Source organism: Somniosus microcephalus, chromosome 3, assembly GCF_052327205.1.
Source record: "Somniosus microcephalus isolate GS21.2 chromosome 3, FLI_Smic_1.0, whole genome shotgun sequence".
In the NCBI taxonomy this organism is placed as follows: domain Eukaryota; kingdom Metazoa; phylum Chordata; class Chondrichthyes; order Squaliformes; family Somniosidae; genus Somniosus; species Somniosus microcephalus.
Window position 1 is genome coordinate 121,656,836 of NC_140989.1, and position 25,307 is coordinate 121,682,142.

Below are 25,307 nucleotides of genomic sequence, written 5' to 3' on the forward strand. Positions count from 1 at the left end.
CAATTGGCTTATGTATCAAAGTCTTACTACACATGTTACGTATATCAAATACACTATCATTACAAGTTGGATAGCTACCAGAGCATGTGAAATAATACGAACCTAAGGGTGTGCTGATGTATTAAGCCCAATATCCCACCAATGTGAGTTGTCCCCTATGCTGTCAATTTCAATATCTATTCTTGAGTTGTCTTGCTCCAAAACATAAAAATGCTTTAGGGAGGAGTTCAGTCGCATCATGAGCTCACTGAAACCCACAAACAACAAGGGAATGTCATATCCGAGTATTCGAATTGTGCCACATAATTGTGTAGCTCATACTTAAAAATGTGTTGGTTGATGGGACAGGTCATGTTAGACCCGTAAACCATGGTAGTTGCGGTAGTAGTGACACAGGAGGCACCACCAAAACCACCAAAACTGGATTCGTACTGGTTTTTCCCACGCTCTGTTACCTACAAAACACAATTATTACAGTCACAGTTAAATTCAGTCTTACAATCATTTCAAGCGACATTACAGTTTAACATCTAATCAACAAATCATGGATTTAAAAGATTCTCCAGATCTCTCTTTTACTCGTATCCATCTTGTGGATAATTCTTACTAAACATGATTTTTCCTTAGCCCTCAATTGTCCCAATCCAGATTCCATGTAACTCTCCACTTCAACTTCAATTTCAATCCCTCTAACAGGTACCAGTGTGTTTAACTCTATTCTGATTGTTTCATCAATTAGATAGTTTCTCGATGGAGTATGTGTCAATGCTTTAAAAGTTGTCTCGCTCTCCTGAGCCACATTAACCATTTCATGTTTTGCTGTTGTCAAGTAACTGAGCATGTCTGAGACCCGTTCTTCAGTGCAAATTCACCATACATTCCTGGATGGTAATTATTTCATACGTAATGAATCACATTTGCACACTCATACCGGTATCTCACTATCATGCCACACATGCCATCCGATACAAGCCTTTCTCGGGCTTTCAGGTATCTTATCGAAAGATTGTAGTCGTCTAATGGCTGAATACTTTTTCAAGGTCTTACTTGCTGCTACTTAAGCTTTGACCTGAGCTCTTGGCCCTCTGCCTGTAATCTGGCCACTTCAGCCTGCTTGATTTCAAGCTGATTTTTAGCAGTAACTAGCTCTACATTAATCTCTTCCATTTCTTTCTCCTGAAGTGCTCTTTCCTGTAGTTGTGCTTTCACTAATGCAGATTTCTCAGCTATTAGGCTCTCTAAAAGCATAATCTGTTGCTTAAAATTATTCTCAAGATTCAACTTTTCTTTTTCCACGGTCTCTATTGTTGCCTGACTTTTCTCAATGTTTTCCGAAAACTGCTTTAACCTGTCAACTTTTTCAAGTAAAGCATCTTCCTTCTCAGCTAGAAGGGAGGCAAGAGAATTTTCATTCTGCTTTGACTTCATTAATTTATTCTCCAAGTCTGAAACCAGTTCTTCTTTGGTCTGGCAATCTACCTGGAGATTTAGTAAGCGGTCGTTCAAATTATTTTCTTCTGGATCATCGAGTTCAGACTGATTTTTTTTTTTCAGTTTTGTTTCTGCTCTTTTAAACTGCCTGAGAGCATTTTGCAAGTTCTCATTCAGTAGTGTAATTCTCCTGTTTCAATCTTACACTCTCAATCACTTTCCTTTAATTACATGTGGGATATGTGCATTCCGTCCTTCACTACCCCAATATTCTGTATTTGGTACACCTCTCATCCTTGGGCTTGGGGTGCCATTACGGTATTACCAATACCAACCCTAGGAGCCCATTCAGTAGTGCAATTACACCTCTCGTCCTTGGGCTTGGGGTGCCATTACGGTATTACCAATACCAACCCTAGGAGCCCATTCAGTAGTGCCTTGGGCTTGGGGTGTCATTATGGTATTACCAATACCAACCCTAGGAGCCCATTCAATAGTGCCTTGGGCTTGGGGTGCCATTACGGTATTACCAATACCAACCCTAGGAGCCCATTCAGTAGTGCCTTGGGCTTGGGGTGCCATTACGGTATTACCAATACCAACCCTAGGAGCCCATTCAGTAGTGCCTTGGGCTTGGGGTGCCATTACGGTATTACCAATACCAACCCTAGGAGCCCATTCAGTAGTGAGTTTTCTTAGAACACCACGTAGGTAAAGCCGTATCGGTTAAATCTAGCACTACCAGTACAAGTTCATGTTGCACATTATCATGCAATTAGTTTACAAGGTAACTTCCATTTATCAAATCATAATTTTCTTTCTATCACTGTGGGGAAATACTAACTTAAAATTAAGAAACTTAAATTTAATAATGTCCCATATCTTTAAATTTCATACTAAAGTTGTTGCTTGGTGAACTTAAACAGCTGTCAGTGGAAAGAGTTAACTCCTTTGCAGGTTTTTAAGAAGGTGGAGCAAAACATTATCAGGCGCAATTGCGTCACTTCACGTAAATTAAAAAAAACTTTCCTGATCGAAAAAGACAGTTGTGTTTTCACACTTTAACTAAACACGAACAGAACAGATAAAACAGAACAAAATAGCACATTCTTGCAGAAAACAGTAAATTACGTCATATTTCTTATTGTCCTTTCTTCAAATGTCTTTCCAAAATACTGTAAAAACATAACTGGAGAAAAATTAGTTTTTCACATTTAAACAAATCAAATCAAACTGCTTTAGAAGATTTCACCATAGCAACCGCGACTCCAAGGTTAAATCTTAGACTGAAACTTAATGTAACATTGTACAGTTTGCACTGCAAGTACAAAAATCTATCGCAATCTTTTGTTAAAAAAACCTTTTGTTGCTCTTCTCAGTTTTTACACACCAGCTTAACTTAAATTATTTCAAAGGTTTTTTTTTCAATTCTTGGGGCACAATCTTATTCGCACATTCTTAAAACTTCCAAAATCCAAGACAAGACAAAAGATTTAAACGTTTTTAACACAGAGAAGTGGGTGGAGCTAAAACACACATAACAGAATCTTTCTTTTAAAGAACATCTAATCAGACAAAAGAAATACTGTAACTTCTTAAACATTCATAGTCATTTTTCAAGGTTCCTTTCACTCAGCAAATCTTGTGTTTTATTTGTCTCAGCACAGATGTTAATAACTTCCATGTCAGTAAAACTTTAAGTTTCTCTTTTTTTTCCTCTTTTTCCATCGGCGTCTCAGCATTTCTTGGCTTTCCAAATCCCTGTTTTTTTCCTTCCTTTGCTGAGTTTTCAGATTGGTTAACCTGCAAATTAGATCTTTTTCCTTCTTTATCTCTCCTGTGTTCAGCCCCGAGTTTTCCAACCAGTTAGTTTTAAATCGCTCGTCATACTCTGACACTTCCTCCGTCCCTTTCTGTTGACAGGCTATGATCTTTCCCCAATCCGTTTTTGCAGGGCTAAACACTTGTAACCACTGTTGGATCGCATCCCATCCGGCATCTATATCTTGCTCATCATTTCCCAGGCCAGTCTTTACTTTGCTGTGTAACTTATTTCCCTCTCTCCTGGGTATCATTACAATCAGAATTTGGACTCCATCCCATGGGTGGAGTTGGTGCTTCGCCCTTTCTTCCCCATCTTCTTTCTTCTCATACTCCTTTTCTACTCTTTTCCTTTTCTATCTCAACGGGGCCAAATGGGGTCCTGTTTTCTCTACTTCACTTTCACTGACATTACTAGAGGATCCCGATTCAGTCTCTTGACCTGCTTCTTGTCTTTGTCTCCCACGACCTTCCTCCTTTATTTCATTTAGATCTGGGTATCCCTTCCAGGTCCCGACACATTTTCCCTTTTCTTCAACTACCGGGACTATCGGTTGTTTATCCAATTGTTTTTTACAGTCCTTAACTTCATCTTTAAGTTTTTCAACTTCCACTTCTGACTTTTCAAGCTCATTTGTTTTCTTTTTCAATTGTTCATGAATCGAATCTTTCCGCTCTTTTGCATTGGTCAAGTCGTGATCGTGTTGGGAGTTTGTCTTAATCTCATTTCGCCGTCGGATCTGGCCCATAAGTGCTAAGGACCATCTGATCCATCTTTTATCTTTCATACGGGTCGTTTTTCCCCAGACCCTTTTTATGTCATCCAAAGACCATTGTCCGGAGGAGGTACTGTACTTTTGTTTGATTTCTAACCAGGTTTTAGGTAAGTCAAACTGTAATTCTATATAGTCTTTCAACTCCCACAGAATTTCATCTTCCGATTAGGCACTCTGCAGCCTTCCGGACTCAATATCGAGTTCAACAATTTCAGATCATAACCTCGGCCCCTGTTACACATTTTTTCTTGTAATTTTTCCACTCCTTCCCCCCCCCCCACCCTTTCCTTTTGTTTCTCTCTCACACCTGGCAGCTATTTCTTGCCCTGCCAGTACACTTTACACCTAATCTCAGCCTATTACCATCTCGTCTAGCTCTTTTGTTCCTTTCACTTCTTTTGTCCGATCGCAGCCCTGCTTTCGATCTATTTTCTTCTCTTTCCAGTTTTGAAGAAGGGTTTGACCCGAAACGTCAACTCAAATTTCTCTCCACGGATGTTGCCTGACCTGCTGAGTTTTTCCAGCACTTTCTGTTGTTATTTCCTGAAACTATGCCCCCTAGTTCTAGACACTCCAGCGGGGGAAACAGCCTCTCAGCATCTACCCTGTCAATCCTCTTCAGAATTTTGTATGTTTCAATGAGATCACCTCTCATTCTTCTAAACTCCAGAGAGTATAGGCACATTCTACACAATCCCTCATCATAGAATAGCCCGCTCATCCCAGGAATCAATCTAGTGAACCGTCAATGCACCGCCTCCAAGGCAAGTATATCCTTCCTTAGATAAGGAGACCAAAACTGTGCACAGTACTCCAGGTGTGGTCCCACCAATGCCCTGTACAATTGTAGCAAGACTTCCTTACTCTTATACTCCAACCCCTTGCAATAAAGGCCAACATTCAATTTGCCTTCCTTATTGCTTGCTGTACCTGCATGCTAGCTTTCTGTGTTTCTTGCACGAGGACACCCAAATTTCTCTGAACACCAACATTTGAAAGTTTCTCACCATTTAAAAAATATTCTGTTTTTCTATTCTTCCTGCCAAAGTGAATAACCTCACATTTCCTTACATTATACTCCATCTGCCACCTTACTGCCCACTCACTTAGTGTATCTAAATCCCATTGCAGCCTCTTTGTGTTCTCCTCACAGCTTACTGTCCCACCTAGCTTTGTATATCAACAAACTTGGATACATTACACTTGGTCCCTTCATCTAGGTCATTAATATAGATTGTAAATAGCTGGGACCCCAACACTGATCCTTGCGGCACTCCACTAGTTACAGCCTGCCAACCTGAAAAAAACCTGTTTATTCCTACTCTCTGTTTTCTGTCCATTAACCAATCCTCAATTCATGCTAATATATTACCCCCAATACCATGAGTCCTAATTTTGTGTGGCATCTCTTGTGTGGCACCTTATTGAATGCTTTTTGAAAAACCAAATATACTACATCCACTGGTTCCCCCTCATCCATCCTGCTAGATACATCTTTGACAGATTTGTCAAACACGATTTCCCTTTCATAAAACCATGTTGACTCTGCCTAATCATATTTCTAAGTGCCCCGTTACCATGTCCCTAATAATAGATTCTAGCATTTTGCCTACAACTGATGTCAGGCTAACTGGCCTATCGTTCCCCGTTTGCTCTCTTCCTCCTTTCTTAAATAGCGGGGTTATGTTTTCTACCTTCCAGTCCTTGGGGACTGTTCTAGAATCTAGAGAATTCTGGAAGATTAATACCAGTGCCCTCACTATCTCTGCAGCTACCTCCTTTAAAACCCTACGATGCAGGTCATCAGGTCCAGGGGATTTGTCGCCACTTAGTCCCATTAATTTCTCCAGTACTGTGTCTTTCCTTATACTAATTTCTTTAAGTTTCTCATTCTCTCTAAACCCTTGGTTCCCCATTATTTCTGGAATGTTTTTTGTGTCCTCTACTGTGAAGACAGATGCAAACTACTTCTGTAATAACTCTGCCATTTCCTTATTGCTCATTATAATTTCTCCTGTCTCTGCCTCTAATGGACCCATGTTTACTTTCACTAATCTCTTCCTATTTAAATAACTATGGAAACATTTACAATCTGTTTTTATGTCTCTTGCTAATTTACTCTCGTATTCTTTTTTCTCTTTCCTTATCAATCTCTTGGTCCTCCTTTGCTGAATTCTAAAATCCTCCCAATCCTCAGGCTTACTACTTTTTTGGCAACATTATGAAGTGGGGAAAGAGTTAAAATAACATTGCTGGCAGCTCACAGAATGGTGTAAGGGAGACAGTTGCTAACATGAAAGACCACATCCATAAAGTGTGGTCAAGATAACTGGCATTTGAGACTAAAAACAACTCAGTTGAGACATGATGTCTAGCATTTCAGCTGCCCTTAGGGTTTTGTTATCTGGGTCACAATACATCCAAATTATCTTTTAATCAGCGTTCAACAGTTTGAGCTAATAATTGGGTATGCAGTTTACACATGTTTACCTTCGGACATGAAACCCAACCCGTGAAGATGTGTGAGGGCCAAGATCCAATCAGGTTGCGGGAATGAATTGTGCATGAGGCCGACATGCTTATTTGCATGTATAAAAATGTAGGGTTTGCTGTAACAATTTGGAGTAGTCTGGCTAAGACAGAGCAGATTGTCTCCCCACCAGTGTAATAAAGGCAACTTGACTATTGATCTGAAAACCTTGTGTCGAGTGTTTGTTTAAAATACTCCACATCAATTGGCATCATGAACAGGATTCCACGCGGACGGGAGGGGTAAGTGAAGCCGAGCCAAAAAACATGAGTACTTTTAAATTACCACATACAGTTAGGGCAAGGCAACACCGTCTCGTGTCCACCATCCCCGTTGGAATCAAAGAACTAAAAGGTTTGAATCAATCAGTCAAGTGGCCTCGGGGTTCGGGCGAAATGCGGGGAATTATAGGCGTGGTATGATTTGCAAGTAGTGTGTTAACTTTGATGTAAAGTATAAGCATACCTCTGACAACAAACAAACCGAACAAGAAAAATAGGCGCGGTATGAGTTGCAAGTAGTGCAGAAAGTTTAAGCATATCTCTGACAACAAATTACCCGAACAAAATTGTTGCAAGTATGGTCTCACTCTGCAAGAGTAAAGTAAGGGACGTACCGCTGACAACAATTAACCATGGGAAGTGAAAAACTCGAGTGGGGACCGGTGGGGTCTCTGACATGCTATTTAGCGGACAAAAATAAAAGATTAATTGACAAAATGGTTAAAAACGATTGGGAACTGAATGACCCACCAGCCAAACAAAGAGAATGATGGGCCAAAGAAACCAAAATTAAAGGAAGAAAAGGCCATCATTTTAGTGGCTCGCGCATATTATAAGTTGAGTAGACGTACTCGAATATGGACCAAAAACCAAAATGTCTAATGGTAGAGGGAAACTTAAAAGTTTTATCGACATAAATTGTGATAAATCCATGTAGTGAGACAAGGAACTCGAAGAGGCGAGGTATGAGGATTAAGACGAGTACTTTATTCAACGACTGCAAGACAACCAGGCAGGCCTGCTTCCAGGCATTGCACCTTTCCTGACCTTAGCAGGAAGCTAACCCCTGACCTTAACAGGAAGCAACCCCTGACCTTAGCAGCATTGGCTACAGCACCACCTGGTGGATAACCTTAATCATAACATCCCAGATTATGATATCCCTCCTCCCTTAAGATTTCAGTATGAATTTCTTAACAAACAACCATTCCTAAGGGTCACATAAGAAGTCTCCATTCACCATGTTCCATACTTGATGAATCTAACAGGTCAGTATCAATCTCTCTGGTGGCTTGCGAGGCCTTTGTGAACATCTGACAGTAAAGTCCCTGCTTGTTTGTGGCCACCAGCTGCTCCTGAGCAGTGCTCGGAGTATCTGACTCTGCAACGATGGTTTCCTCTTGATGAATGGGTTCCTGTGTAATTGTCTCTGTCCCTGGTGGTGGCACCACAGATGCACTTGGATAACTGGGGGCAACCCTGTCCTCAGCCATTGCATCTGGAACCTTCATTTCAATTTCCCCTTGTCTGGTAAGTAGCTGATCTACATGTCTGCGTATTACCCTACCATCACCCAACATGACCTTGTATGATACGGGACTGGTCATTGAGTCTATGAAGCCAGGAATCCACTTGGGTACATAACTGAAATTCCTGGTAAGGACCGCATCTCCTTCTCCAAAACTTCGGCTCTTTGTTCTTTTGTCTTGGTTCTCTTTTTGTTTGTTTTGTCTGTTTTCCATTTTCCTTTTTAGGTCTGGGTGGACAAGGTCAAGAGTGGAGTGTAGTCTATGACCTAATAACATCTCAGCAGGAGAGAGTCCTGTGGTGGATTGAGGTGTTATTCTGTAGCTGAACAGAACCCGTGACACTTTGGCTGCTAAACTCCCTTCTGCACTTTTTTTCATCATCTCTTTAAATGTTTGTATGGCTCTCTCCGCAAGTCCATTTGAGGACGGATGATATGGGGCCGAGGTCACCTGCACTATGCCATTTTTTCCTCAAGAACTCTTTTGTCTCTGTACTCACAAAACAAGTGGCATTGTCACTTACCACGATCTCCGGTAGCCCTTGATTACTGAAGCTCCGACGCAGGCAGTCTATAGTAGTAGTGGCGGAAGCAGAATTTACAGGATAAATATCCATCCATTTGGAATGTGCATCAATGATTATGAGGAACATCTTCCACATGAATGGACCCGCATAATCTAAGTGCAATCTTCTCCATGGTTTATCCGGCCACTCCCAGGGGTGGAGAGGAGCTGCTGCTGGTGCCTTCCGGTGTTCCTGACAAGTGCTGCATGTCTTGACTAGATTTTCTATCTCCTCATCTAGCTTTGGCCACCACAAGTAACTCCTAGCCAAGGCTTTCATACGCGAGACCCCAGGATGACACTGATGTAGTTGCTCTAGGATAGACTGTTATGCTGGCTGTGGAATAACCACTCGTGATCCCCACAACACACAACCATCCTGCACACTCAGCTCTGTTTTCCTGACACTGTAGGGTGTGAAGTCAGCCCCTTCCGGATGCTGTGGCCATCCCCTCACCACATATTCTCGAACTCTAGACAGTACTGGATCTTTACCTGTCCATGTTCTTACTTGCTCTGCAGTCACAAGTGCTGTGTCAGTGTCCTCCAACATCAACACTCTGTCCTCTGGAGCTGCACGGATAGGTGTGCCTGGCAGTTGAAGACGGCTCAAGGCATCTGCGTTCCCATGGTACTTGCCCGCCTTGTAGACGATGACATACTCATATGCCCTCAAAGTCACGGCCCACCTCTGGATCCGGGGTGACACCATCTGTGAAACTGCTTTCATTTCATTGAAAAGAGAGATAAGAGGTTTATGATCGGTGCATATGGTGAATTTCCTTCCATATATGTACTTGTGGAACCTCTGTACAAACATTACTGCTAACCCCTCTTTGTCTAACTAGGAATAGTTTTTTTCCGCTGGTGTTAGAGTTCGGGACATCAACCCTATTGGTCTTTCAGTTCCATCTTCCATGCAGTGTGAAAGAACTGCCCCCACCCCGTAAGGTGAAGCGTCACAAGAGAGAATGATGTCTTTCTCTGCATTGTAGTGAACCAGCACATCTGACGACAGCATCAGTTTCTTGGACTGTTCAAATGAAACCCCCTGCTCCTCTCCCCACTGCCACTGTGTCTCCTTGTGCAGTAGTTTGTGAAGAGTTGCTAACACAGTTGACAAGTTTGGTAAAACCTGTTATAATAGTTCAGCAATCCCAGGTAAGCTTTTAACTCAGCCACATTTGTAGGAGCAGGGGCGTCCTGCAGTGCTTGTACCTTCTCCTTGAGTGGATGGAGCCCGGTGGCATTCACTCTGTGTCCCAGGAACACTGCCTCATTCCCCAGGAAAGTGCACTTACTCCTCTTGAGCCGGAACCCTGCCCTCTCCAATCTCTGTAGTACCTCTCTCAGAGTGCTCAGATGCTCCTGGTCGGTTCTTCCCATCACCAGAATGTCATCCAGATAGATGGAAACATGTGGAATCCCTTGCAGTACACCTTCGATTGTCCTCTGGAAGATAGCTGGACTAGATGAGACACCAAACGGTAAGCGGTTATATGTAAACAAGCCCTTGTGTGTATTTATGGTGACATACTTCTTTGATTCGTCATCCAGTGTAATCTACAAGTAGGCATGACTCATATCCAACTTTGTGAATTTCTTTCCTCCAGCCAGGTTTGCAAAGAGATCCTCTGTTTTGGGAATAGGATACTGCTCTAGTTTGGACACCTTACGGGGTCATTTACTGTCAGTTGCAATGTGATAGGAGCCACTTTGGAATGCTCTCTAACATGCCACACATTATGAACATGTCCTCTTCTTCCTCAGCTTCCCCACTGATGTGGTGTGCTCCATGCTTTTTCACTTCTCTCCCTTGGTTTTGCTGTCCTCCCCCTTTTGGTTTGGATTCCTCCACCGGTGATTTCGCCCTGCAAGCTCATTTTATGTGTCCTTGTTTCCCACACTTGTAGCACTTTTCCTCCAGAAACCAGCATTCACTCGCCAGGTGATTGCCCTTGCATCTATAACATGCCTTCACATGCTCACGTTGTGGTTTCTGATGCATGTTCAACTTGTGCACAACAACCTGACCTGCAACTTGCGTAGCATTAGCCCTGGCTGAACCCTGTATTTCTTTTACATCTCGGTTCGCTGTCTCTATGGCTTGAGCAAGTTCCAATGCTTTTTCATAAGTAAGCCCAGTCTTGGATAATAATCTGCGCTGCATTTGGTCGTCCATTATTCCGCAAACTAGCCTATCTCTCAGCATTTCCTTCAGGTTGTTCCCATAATTGCAATCTTGTGCCAATTTACACAACACCACTACATAGTCCATTACACTCTCTTCCTCTTTCCTGTTCCTTGAATTAAACTTGAACCGCTGTACAATCTCACTAGGCTTAGGGTTGAAATGTTCTTTTAGCACAGCCACTAATTCAACAAATGATTTGTCTCCAGGCTTTTCAGGACTGAGCAGGTTCTTCATCAAACTGTAGGTTTGGCTTCCCACTGAACTAAGCAGAATGGCTTTCCTTTTTCCGGCATCATTTATTTCATTTGCTTCGAAAAAATAACCCAACACTTCACAGTATTCCTCCCAAGTTTGTGCTTGAATATCAAAAGCGGAGACCGTTCCTACCGTGGCAGCCATGCTCTCTTCCAACTGGTAGCTAACTGCAGCTCATGATTTTGTTGTTTAAACGTCCTGGCAGACTTCTCTTATTCAGGGTCCTGTTTTACCTTGTCGCCAAATGTGATAAATCCATGTAGTGAGACAAGGAACTCGAAGGGGCGAGGTATGAGGATTAAGACAAGTACTTTATTGAACGACTGCAAGACAACCAGGCAGGCCTGCTTCCAGGCATTGCACCTTTGCTGACCTTAGCAGGAAGCTAACCCCTAACCTTAACAGGAAGCAACCCCTGACCTTAGCAGCAGCATTGGCTACAGCACCACCTGGTGGATAACCTTAATCATAACATCCCAGATTACTATATCAATGCTATCAGTTTCTGTCCAAAACAAGTAAAATGCAGGATTTGCTGACTGAAAGTAATCTTAAAAGGAATGCTGGAATCTCAGTTTGTGTGAAAGCGTGTGTTAGAAGTGTGGAAGTTTTCTGTCTTTGAAACAAAGTGTCTGTTGTGTTTGTTTTAGCTCCACCCACTCTTTTGTACAGAGAGCTAAAAGCTATTTAACCATTTGAAGACTTGTCTTGAATGATGGACAAGCGTGTGCTGTTTTAAATGTGTTAATTGCTTTACAAAAGATAAGCTCCAGCCTTGAAGTTACAGTTGCCAATGTGCCTGGAAGAAAATGGATTTGGATGTTTACAAGGCATGGGTGATTGTTTCTTTGTTAATGTGGCTATGGCTTCTTCCTTTTTTTTCAAGTGATATTGTTTAGTTTAAGAAATTGAACTGGATTAAATTGTAGTTATGAGGTTAATTAACCTATTAAAACCAGACTTTTATTGTGGCCATGGTGAAATTCTGGTTGGTGTAAATTTGTGTGGACCGCATTGAATAAGATAACTCCACGAGAACATCCGATAGTGGCAAGTCCCTCTACAATATTTAATGGTCTGAAACCAAACTTTAAGGTATTTACAGTCTTGGATATAGCGAACGGGTTCTGGTTTATACCTTTGGCAGAGGAATCGCAAGGGAAATTCGCCTTTACTGTCGGGGATAGACAGTATACATGGACCAGGGTCCCGCAGGGGTTCTACAATAGTCTAAACATATTCCACCGTGTATTGAGTCAAGCCTTAGACGAGTTAGATCTATCAAAGTACCAGAGTGCCCTACTCCAATATGTCGATGACATAATGATTGCATCAGAGGACGCCAAAGGACACATGGGAGCATTAATACCCTCCAGGCACATAAGAAAGCTGGCTTTAAACTGAACCCCAAAAAGGCACAGGTTGGACTGTCCAAAGTAAATTATCTAGGACATGAAATTAGCCAGGGGTATAAGGCACTCCCGCAGGAATGACAGGCAGCCATAAAAGACATGCCAAGACCAGTGACCGTCCGGGGAGTGAGGAAAGTGTTGCGACTATTTAACTACTGCAGGAATCCTATACCAGACTTTGCAGGGAAAGCAGAGCCGAGTCAACAATTAGTTAAAGGGGGGAGACCCGCCTCATACAAGATAGAATGGGAATCAGAGCAGGATGAGGCTTACTCAAAATTGAAAGCAGCCCTGACATTCGCACCGACACTCGGATTGTCAAATCTTGTCAAACCATTCTATATATACTATAGTATAGACGGGAACTTCTATAATGCCGTAGTCACCCAAGAGTATGGGGGAGACATGAGGCCAATTGCCTATTACTCCACCCATCAAACCCCCGTGGCTAAAGGAATGGCGAGATGCGTGGCGGCCCTCGACTGTGCCGCATGGGCGGTGCGGATATGAGGGCCCGTCACTATCAGGACAGCTGATACTACACACGCAATACACAGTGGTGGACCTGCTAAACACAGACAAAATGAAGGCTGTATCAGACAGAAGGAGGGCGGCTTGGGAAGCAGTATTGATACCCAAGGACAGATCAGTCCTGATTATAAGGGAACATAGAGTCAACCCCGCAGAGGGAATGCTATCAGAGGGTGAGGCACATGAGTGTCAGTTAGTAATCGAAGAAGAGGTCAGAGGAACCGTATCAGAATCGCCCCTTGAAAATCCGGAAAACTCCTTTTATTTAGACAGAGCTCGCCGATATATAAATGGAGAGCCACACACGGTTGGGCGGTAGTATCCGAGAACGGAGAAACACTCACAAGGTACTGCAGACGCTGCATCATCTGTGGACAACACAACCCAGGTAGGCCCATAAAGGTTAAAATGGCACACCAGCCACGACCCGAAGGCCCCTGGGAAAACCTCCAGATAGACTTTACTGGACCCCTACCCAACAGCAGTGGGAAGAAATACTGCCTAGTGATCATAGACCAGTTTACAAGGTTGGGTGGAAGCATTCCCCACCAGAGACTGTAGTGCTCAGACTGTGGCCCGGATATTTGCATACGAAATGATACCAAGATGGGGGGTCTTGTTGCAAATAGATCCAGATCAAAGCACCCACTTTATGGAAAAGGAAATGAAAGAAATTTGTAAGCTACTGGGCATAGGACAGAAATTCCACATCCCCTATCATCCGCAAACCTCAGGCATGGTAGGGCAAATGAACAGAACCCAAAAACAGCCTTTAAGCAAGGCCATAGCCGAAACTGGGCAGGGATGGGTGGATGTCCTCCTGTGCATCCTGATGAGGCTGAGAGCCATCCCAAATAGGGTGACCGGACTGACACCATATGAACTCATGACTGGACAAGCAATGTGTCTGCCGGAAGTGTAATGTATATACCTTTAAGGGGGGAACTACTTTTTACAGCTCATGTATACTGTAGTACCGGCAGTGACCACAACTGTATATAGCACTGAATAGTAATCTGTACAGGCAGTTGCAGTGTGAGCCACATTGAGTAAACACCTGTTGTACCGTTCTCCGCAGTCTGTGTCTTATTATACACGGACGTAACATTGGCGACGAAGCAGGTTCGAACCTACCTGCAACTCTGCATCACCTCCCAGGGATTCGTTCCTGGAGATCAGTGGATTGGAGGTCAAGGCCAGAGACTCGGGCGTCAACCACGGGCAACCGCCCAGTCATACAGCAGAGACGCGAGAATTGCGGGGGAGGCTGTCGAGAGCCAGGCTTCGCTTTCCAGTCAAGGTGGTCCAGCGAAACGGGCTGGCAACAGGTAGTGCGCAGACCCTTCCCGGACAGCGGTGGGCTAGAGCCCGACCGAGCGGCACAGCAAAGGGCCGAGCAGCGTCGACGGGGGAGTGAGAGAGAGGGCAGAATGCACAGGGTGCAGCCGGTGTTCAGGGGCCGAGCAGCATCGGAGACAGGGAGAGAGAGACGCGCAGAAACCCACGAGGCGCCGCCATTGCCACGAGAACCGGCAGCAGCGGGGGAGGAAGGAAAGCGCGGGAGATGCCATTTTAAGCCATTGGGAGATGCCATTTTAAACTACACCCAAAATGCCGAAGAGTGGCAGTATCACCGCATTTGACAATGAAGTCGAAGATTGGACTACATATGTCGAACGAATAGAGGTGTACTGCAAGGCAAATGAGGTGTCAGATGACAAGAAAGCATCGGTATTGTTAAATTTAATGGGTGCAAAGACGTATGGTTTATTACGAAATCTAGTAACCCCAACGAAGCCAATGGAAAAGAGTTTTGAAGACATAGTAACGATACTAAAGGAACATTTAAACCCCACACCGCTGCTGATAGCAGAAAGATTCAAGTTTCACAAACGGAACCAGCATAAGGATGAAAGCAATGCTGATTATTTAACAGAACTGCGCAAACTATTGAAACACTGCCAGTTTGGAGCGGGACTGGCAGATACCTTAAGGGACAAGTTTGTGTGTGGGCTTCAAAGTGAAGGAACCCAGAAATGGCTTTTATCTGAAAAGGGCCTTACACTGGAAAAGGCTTTCAGCATTGCGGTATCCTATGAAGCAGCAGCACGGGGCGCTGCAGAGATACAACAGAGACCGCAAGAATATGGCACAAACGAAATGTCATATGGAACAGAGAAGTGCTATCGCTGCGGCAGAACAACACACGGCCAGAATGATTGCTGGTTCAAAGACAAAGTGTGCAGACAGTGTGGAAAAGTAGGACACATAGCACGAGTATGCAGGTCGGGCAAGAAAACCAGCAATAAGAAACCTACCAAAGGAAAGTACAAGAAGGTACATAAGATGACGGAGAATAGCTCAGACGAACAAAAGAGCGATAACGACTCCGAAAGCAGGGAACTGAGTTGTCTGAAACTACATAATGTGATCACAACGGAGGATCACCGAACCATTTGGGTCACTCTCAAGTTAGCAGGAGTCCAGGTAAAGATGGAATTGGACACAGGATCAGCCCTAACAGTCATAAACCGACAGGACTACAAGCGGCTATTCTCACACATACCCTTGAGAGACACAAAAATTATTTTGAAGACGTACACGGGGCAAAAAGTCTACCCCAAAGGAAAAATAAGGGTGACCGTTATATATAACGGTAAGGAAACACCAAAACTAGACCTGTATGTATTGCAAGATGGAGGACCACCATTACTGGGACGTGAATAGATCCAGAAAATACAGCTGGATTGGCATTCCATACAAGCACTGACTGTGGCTGCCAAAAAGAATGACGACGTCACACCTGGGCGACTGTCAAAGATCCTAACTGACGCGAAAGAAGTGTTCCAGCAAGGACTCGGAACACTAAAAGACATGACAGCAACAATTAAAATCAAAGAAAATGCAAGCCCAAAATTTTTTAAGGCCAGACCTTATGCGATCTGCCCAGCCGTCGAAGCAGAGCTGGAGAGTCTGGAACGTTCAGGTGTACTGTCCAAGGTAGACTGGAGCAAGTGGGCTACACCCATCGTCCCTGTGATGAAAAAGTCGTTGAGCAGCACGCCTGGGGAACTAAGGAATGTTCGCATCTGTGGGGACTTTAAGGTAACAGTGAACCCGGTCCTTCACACCGTACAATATCCACTCCCGCGGATTGAAGATATTTTCGCCTCGCTATCTGGAGGGAAACGCTTCACTAAGATTGATCTGGCCCAGGCGTATCTGCAAATGGAGGTAGAAGAAGCATCAAAAAAATACCTCACAATCAACACCCATAAAGGTCTCTACCAATACAACCGGCTGGTATTCGGGGTAGCATCAGCTTCGGCTATTTGGCAGAGGGCAATGGAACAAGTCCTGCAAGGGATCCCAGGGACCCAGTGTTATTTGGACGACATCCTGGTCACGGGCGAAAATGACAGTGATCACCTTGCCAACCTGGAGCAGGTGCTCACTAGATTGCAGGAATATGGGCTCCGAGCTAACCGCCCCAAATGCAAGTTTTTTAGAAAACAGATCTCGTATTGTGGCCATGTTATCGATAAAGAGGGGTTACATAAGTCCGCAGAGAAGATTGAGGCAGTAGTCAAGGCTCCAGCACCGGAAAATGTGTCACAACTGAGGTCGTTCCTCGGGCTGATAAACTACTACCATAAGTTCTTGCCAAATTTGTCTACAATACTACACCCACTGAACACCCTACTGCAAACTGGGGTGCCATGGAAGTGGAGTGACGAATGTAGACGAGCTTTCCAGAAGAGCAAAACACTAATCACATCGAAAGAGGTATTGGCCCATTACAACCCAGCATTACCAATCCGGTTGGCATGTGATGCGTCACCCTACAGCATTGGAGCGGTGCTGTCGCACAAATTCTCAGATGGCTCAGAGAGGCCAATAGCCTTTGCATCACGATCACTAACCTCAGCCGAGCGTAACTTCGCTGAGATTGACAAGGAGGCCCTCAGCCTAGTGTGGGGAGTGAAAAAGTTCAATCACTATCTGCACGGGCAGAAATTCACCTTGCTGACTGATCACCAGCCTCTTGTCTCCATTTTTAATCCGAAGGGCGTTCCAGTGATGACTGCGCAACGACTACAAAGATGGTCACTTTTTCTAGGGGTGCACCACTATGAGATTGAATATAAGGGCATGAAACAGCATGGAAATGCTGATGGGCTATCACGCCTGCCACTGCCTACTGCGGAGGAAGCACCAGCAGTGGATCCTGTCGAAATATTCCAATGGACTATAGTTGAATACCTACCGGTAACTAACGCTTGTATCGAAAAGGAAACCCGAAATGACCCGACACTGTTTCGGGTATATGATTTGACGGTGAAGGGATGGCCAGCACATGGCGACTCACTGTTGCCAGCATTCTCGACAAGGAGAGAACAGCTGTCAGTGTGCCGGGGGACCTTGATGTGTGGATCCCGAGTGGTAATTCCACCCAAGTTAAGGGATAGAGTGCTCAATGGGCTTCATGAGGGTCATCTGGGAGGGGTAAAAATGAAAAGGCTACCAGGGCTTATGTGTGGTGGCCGGGAATTGATAAACAAATCAAGGACCTGACCAAGAGCTGCTCAGGATGCCAGAAAGTCCAAAATGCACCACCACAGGCCCCTCTACACCCATGGGAGTGGCCCTCATCTCCATGGCAACGGGTGCATATTGATTTTGCTGGTCCATTCATGGACTCAATGTTTTTAATAGCCATGGATGCGCACTCGAAATGGCCTGAGGTCATCAAAATGTCCTCCACCACCACGGAGAAAACTATTGCAGTCCTACGGACCATTTTTGCCAGGAATGGCTTGCCAGAACAGATTTGCTCCGACAACAGACCACAGTTTGTGTCCGAAGAGTTCCGGATTGATATACCTTAAATAGCTACAGAGACTGGTAGTTATAACTCAAACAGTTGGCTTATAATAGCTTAGAACTGGACAGAACAGAACACACATGTTAGCCTTCTGATCAGCTTCTCAGAAGTGAACTAGGAGGTGGAGCCAGGGGCGAAGTAACAGATCAGGACAATCAATGGCACAGCAGAGTGGTATACAGTACATCAGCATTCCTGGCCAACCAAGAAAACAGCAGGGTTACAATAGATTACAATAGGAAATAATACACAGGTAGAATAAGGTATATACTTATAAGACTTATTTCACCACATTCACCCCTCCTATAAGTTAAGTCTGACCGGGGGTTTTACAGTTCGTAGTGAGCGACGTAGCGTCGGCCGAGGAACCTCTTGGGGGACTTGCTCAGGTTCCTCCGCTGTCCCGGCGTCTGCTGGGCTTTCCAAAACGACGTTTTGTACGTCTTGTACCTCCGGGCATCCCACCCCCACAGGCGGCGCATCACGGTGCTCCACACCCGCATCTTCACTAGCCGCATCGCTCTCTCTCTCTTCTCCTGCCGGAGCCAGGTCCTTTATTGAAACAGTATCCTCACGTCCATCCGGGTATTGAATATATGCGTACTGAGGATTGGCGTGGAGGAGCTGTACTTCCTCCACTAGGGGATCAGTCTTATGACCTCTCACATGTTTTCGTAGCAGTACAGTGCCCGGGGACATCAACCGCCCGGGTAGTGAAATACCTGAGGAAGATTTCCTGGGGAAACCGAACATCCTCTCATGAGGAGTAGCATTTGTTGCGGTGCACAGCAGAGACCTTATGGAATGCAGTACATCGGGAAGAACTTCCTGCCAGCGAGAGGTCGGTAGGCCTTTCGATTTTAAAGACAGAACGACTGCCTTCCACACTGTCGCATTCTCCCTCTCAACCTGCCCATTGCCCCGGGGGTTGTAGCTAGTGGTTCTACTAGTAGCAATCCCTTTTGATAGTAAGAACCGGCGTAACTCATCACTCATAAACGACGTCCCTCTGTCGCTATGGATATAGTTGGGCATACCGAACAGACAGAATAAGTTGCAGAGGCTTTTGATCACCGTAGCACTGGTCATGTCCGGGCAGGGACTGGCAAAGGGGAAACGAGAGTATTCATCTATAACATTGAGGAAACAGACATTACGGTCAACCGATGGGAGAGGACCTTTGAAATCAAGGCTTAGGCGCTCGAATGGCCGAGTTGCCTTGATGAGGTGAGCTTGTTCGGGCCTGTAGAAGCAGGGTTTGCATTCTGCACAAACGCGGCAGGCTCTGGTCATCGTTCGGACCTCCTCAATGGAGTAGGGTAAGTTGCGAGACTTGAAGTGATTCAATCGGGTGATTCCTGGGTGGCAGAGTGCGTCGTGGAGACTTTGGAGCTTGTCAGTACTAAGGCTGGCACATACCCCTCGAGATAGGGCATCGGGTGGCTCGTTGAGTGCTCCTGGCCTGTACATAATATCGTAGTCGTAAGTGGACAGTTCTATCCGCCATCTTAGGATCTTGTCATTTTTTATCTTGCCTCTCTGCTTCGTGTTAAACATGAAGGCCACAGACCGCTGGTCAGTGAGGAGTGTGAAACGTTTGCCGGCGAGATAATGTCTCCAATGTCTGACCGCCTCGATAATTGCTTGTGCTTCCTTCTCAATGGAAGAATGCCTGACTTCAGGACCCTGTAGTGTACGGGAAAAGAAGGCTACCGGTCTCCCGGCCTAGTTGAGGGTTGCAGCCAACACGAAATCAGAAGCATCGCTCTCTACCTGGAAGGGTATCCTCTCATCTACAGCACATACCTTTTCAATGTCCCGTTTGATGTTGGTGAGTGCCTCCTGCACTTCTACTGATAGAGGGAAGGACGTCGACTTGATAAGGGCTCGGGCTTTGTCCGAATAGTTGGCTACCCACTGAGCATAATAAGAGAAGAATCCCAGACACCTTCTTAAGGCCTTAGGGTTATGTGGCAGTGGTAGTTCTTTAAGCGGGCGTAATCATTCAGGGTCTGGCCCAATTACCCCATTCTCTACCACACAGCCGAGAATACACAGACGAGTAGTGTTGAAAGTACATTTGTGCTCCTTATAGGTCAGGTTTAGCTTTTGGGCAGTCTCTAGAAATTTAGCGAGATTCCGGTCATGCTCCTGTTGGTCATGTCCACAGATAGTAACATTGTTCAGGTACGGAAATGTTGCCTCCAACGCATTCTCATCTACCATACGGTCCATTTCCCGTTGGAAAACGAAAACTCCATTCGTGACCCCGAAGGGTACCCTAAGGAATTGGTACAGGCGCCCATTTGCTTCAAAAGCCGTATAAGGACGGTCATCTACTTTTATGGGGAGCTGGTGATAGGCAGACTTTAAGTCAATAGTGGAAAACACACGATACTGGGCAATCTGGTTCACCATCTCGGAGATGCGAGGCAAGGGATAAGCGTCTAGTTGCGTATATATGTTGATGGTCTGGCTGTAGTCGACCACGAGCCGTTTCTTTTCGTTAGTTTTAACCACCACTACCTGAGCACGCCACGGGCTATTACTATTTTCGATGATACCCTCCCGCTGTAGCCTTCCTACTTCTTCTTTTATACATTTTTTATCTTCCGAACTGTACCATCGACTTTTGGTCGCAATAGGTCTACAGTTTGGGGCGAGGTTCGCAAACAGGGATGGCGGGCATATCTTTAAAGTGGAGAGGCCGCAAACTGTGAGCGGGGGCTGGGATCCGCCATATGCAAGTGTGACGCTCTCGTGGTGGCACTGGAAATCTAGGCCTAGAATTAGTTTCACGCAGAGCTGCGGCAACACAAGGAGTTTAAAATCTTTATACTCTGTGCCCTTAACAGTCAGTGTTACTTTACAGAAACCGATTACCTCCGAAGTGAGGGACTTAGATGCCATCGCGATTTTGCTCCGGGTAGGGTACACCTTTAGTGAGTACGGTTTGATGAGGCTAGGGTGAATAAAACTCTCAGTACTCCCGCAATCGATTAAACACTTCGTCGGGTGTCCGTTTACCTTAACGTCCATCATAGACTTTGATAGTGGATGCGGTCTGCACTGGTCAACCGTGACTGAGGCTATCGTAGATCCGTAGGCGGCCGCTGAGACGGTATCAAATTCTGGGAGCACGTGTAGGGCCGCGGAGACTGTATCAGGTACGGGATTCCCCTTACATACCTTGCTGAAATGTCCCCATTTCTTGCACTTGAAACATGTGGCGTCTCTCGCAGGACATCGGTGTCTGGGGTGCTTGAGCTGGCCGCAGAAGTAGCATCTTGGTCCGCGGGACATCGCTGCAGTGGTGGGGCTGGGTGGAGACTCCCGTGGTGTAGGGCTGGTCCGAGGCCCAGGCGGATGGGATGGCGCCTCCTCGCTCGGCGCGCACGAGGCTGAGAGGGCCGCATGGCCTGACGCATAGGTCTCGGAGTTCTTCTGCGCCACATCCAGCGATCGAGCTGTAGCCACGGCCGTCTTTAGATCCAGAGTGTCCCTTTCAAGCAACCTCTGCCTAATGTAATTCGATCGAAGGCCCGACATAAACGAATCGCGAACCGCTTCTTCCTGGTACAAAATGGCCGTCACGGCCTTGTAGTTGCAGTCCTTCGCCAGGGCCTTTAGATTCTGTAGAAAATCATCCAGCGATTCCTCCGGTAGTTGCCTGCTGGTAGCCAAGAGATGCCTGGCATACACCTCGTTAACAGGCTTCAGGTATTGGGCCTTGAGAGTCGCGAGTGCATCCTCGTATGTAGAAGCGTCCTCGATTAGCGAGTAAGTCCGATGACTTACTAGGTTAGTCAGTAGGCCCAGTTTGTTGGCCCCATCATCGAGCGATGCAATGAAATGTTCGAAACACCGGAGCCAATGTGCGAATTTCTTCGATGCGTCCGCCGAATGTGGATCACTTTCTAGACGCTCTGGCTTCAGGAGTCTGTCCATTCCTGGAAGTAATAAGCTATTAAAATTGATATACCTTAAATAGCTACAGAGACTGGTAGTTATAACTCAAACAGTTGGCTTTTAATAGCTTAGAACTGGACAGAACAGAACACACATGTTAGCCTTCTGATCAGCTTCTCAGAAGTGAACTAGGAGGCGGAGCCAGGGGCGAAGTAACAGATCAGGACAATCAATGGCACAGCAGAGTGGTATACAGTACATCAGCATTCCTGGCCAACCAAGAAAACAGCAGGGTTACAATAGATCACAATAGGAAACTATACACAGGTAGAATAAGGTATATACTTATAAGACTTATTTCACCACACGGAGGTTCTTGAAAAAGAATGGGGTAAGGCATTACACATCCGCCCCGTATCATCCAGCCACAAATGGATTGGCTGAGAGGTTCATACAAACCTTTAAGAAGGCAATAAAGGCTATGTACAATGACAACATTCCGCTGCAGCACAAGGTGGACAATTTCCTGTTCGCCTACCGGAATGCGACACATGCAGTCACCAACCAGGCCCCAGCCATGATGTTCTTTAACCGAAGGTTAAGATCTCGCCTGGATTTGCTCAGACCAAACGTACGAAGAGATGTTGAGAGTAAGCAATTCCAGCACATCCATGAGAAGCCAACAAGGAGCTTCAATGTAGGGCAACCAATCTTGGCCCGCGACTACCGAACAGAAAAATGGCAGCCAGGAACGATATGCACACGGCAGGGCCCACTAATGTACACAGTGGATGTTGGGGAGAGCATCGTGAGACGCCATGCTGACCAGATCCTAGAGTCACAGGAACAAGTCAACCCCATGCCTCGCCCATACGTACCTGGTGCTGAACCCAACGTACAGGTCGCATCTACCCCAGAAACAGTAGCATCGGAAGCTGATGAACCAACCGACGACAGGGGGCCAGAATCGCCTCCGCACCAAGAGCAAGACACTCGGGAAAGGCGCTATCCAGAAAGGATCAGGAGGCCTCCCCAAAGACTGAATATATAAATAGACTATCTTCAGCTAATGTTGCATGTTAAAAGTGTTAATTGTAATTAGTTTGATATTTAATTGTTAAATGAGTGTTATGGTACTGTTAACCTAAAAGGGGAGGAATTGTAATATATATACCTTTAAGGGGGGGGAACTACTTTTTATAGCTCATGTATACTGTAGTACCGGCAGTGACCACACCTGTATATAGCACTGAGTAGTAATCTGTACAGGCAGTTGCAGTGTGAGCCACGTTGAGTAAACACCTGTTGTACCGTTCTCCGCAGTCTGTGTCTTATTATACACGGACGTAACAGGAAGGAGTAACATTTGGTAGCGAGGGACTAGGACCCTTAAAAGATAAAATTAGGAAATACGTATAAATATTGGATAATCAATTGAAAGCTCAAACAAGAAGTTAAAGAACAACAAGATATCAGAGATAAAAATACACAAAAGCAGGGGGCCTTGGAGCCCCTACCCAAGGGGGGCGAGCAGGTTTGTTTAAATATTGCCAGAGAGATCGGGATTCTCACCTAGATGTACCGGACCATTTGAGGTTGTCATGACCAGCGATACGTGTGCATGTATAGATATGAGGGGAAATGGAAACATTGGATCCAATTAAAACGATACAGCAATAACCCATCTGATCTTAAATCCCACAGGAACAATGGAATAAACACCGGAGATAAACTAACATCTGGTGACGACCAGGCTTCTGCTTAATTTACAGGGAAACTTCACCATGAAGGTGGGATTACTGCTGGGACACGAAATAAGCAAAGGGACATTCCACATTACACGACAAGTACATGATGGAGAAGCACAATGTTTTAATGGAACAATCACATTCGGAGTCTCATCCACGGCTCCCAATACACAGAAAGAAGAGACAAGCGGACCGAGGATGTTACAATGTCCAGATATGAAAGCTGGACCTATAAGTGGACTAGTATTATTTACTGAGGGAGAACAATTGTATGATAACGTGAGACACGAAATTGTACCGGTGCTAATGAACTTAACTATGTTACAATGGCCAGAATATTGTGAGAGGTTTAACAAAACTAGAGAATTGTATGCATATATGCTAAAGAATGTAATTAACCAAGCTGCTGATGCGACAGGGGCCACTAGTTTCAGGGGACATGCTGCATTCCACCAAAGGATTAAGAGGGGCTTAGGAACCAACATACTCACGGGAATAAACATTCATTATTGCCCTAGATATACAAGGAGTCCAGAGTAGCGTGGAACAACTACAAAGGGTAATACAACAGATTTTAGAGAAGGAAACTGGTTTGGTTCGACAAGGATCAGAGTTAGGAGAACATACGATAAGGAAATTACTCGAGGGAATCAATGTTATAGAGGACCATGCTAGCATTATCAACAAACTAATCCATAGAAATGAGGAACAGGCAAAAGACGGGGTAGGGAGAGGCTTATTTCATGCCTGTGTCCAATGGATCACCAGACAGGTGAAACATAATCTGGCACAGATACAGCGAGGTGAGGTAGCAGACTGGATTAACAGAACACAGCTCCATGGCCTGAGCCAGAACCCAGGCCCCCGAATGCTTTTACCCTCAAAGCGATGACCAGATTATATCCGGTGATACAAAAATGTAAAGCAGAAGTGACGTCAATGAAAGGCATGGTACTCCTGATACCAATGGTGGGGCTAGACACTGCTCCATACCCACAGTACCAGGTAACAAACATAGGCATAGTGAGGGTGAGATATACCTCCAATACTATCCGAATGATATCTATGCCATCAGGAAAAATGGTACTATGAGAGAAGTCTCCCTAAACGGATGCCACGGGAAAGGCACGCTGATGATGCCCACATCCGGTAGGAGAAGGCCCTAAGATGAGTGCAGCTATAATAAGACAGTGGGGTGTGTGTTGGAATTATCACATGTTGATCACCATCACACCCGCTTGGGATATAGGGGAGAAGGGGAGTATTGCATAGCCACCACAGAGACTGAGTACCCATATAGTAACCTTGTATGTGCAATCACAATGCCCAACTTCTGCTTTATGCGAAAGATCCCTGTGACAATTGGATACACCAGACTGGTGTATGTACGTTCAAGAGAGGAGATAAAACTAAATGTGACAGATAATCTAAGGGAAGGGTTGGTCAAATATGAATATCTGGTAGGGGCCCCAATTCCCCACCTGCAAGAGGAGCTGCAAGAAATGAAAGAGGATTTGAGCAAGGTGGTGAAACAATACATAGTGTTGCAAAGGAATCTCTGGGAATTAGAAAAAGACATAGAGGTAAGGCTACAGGAAGTCCCGTGGTATGAGAAGCTGTGGGATTGGGGAATGAATGTCAATATACACCCATGGATCCGCATCATTTCTCATATATAAGTGATAGTACAGTTAGTCATGACTATAGGATGGGAAATGTC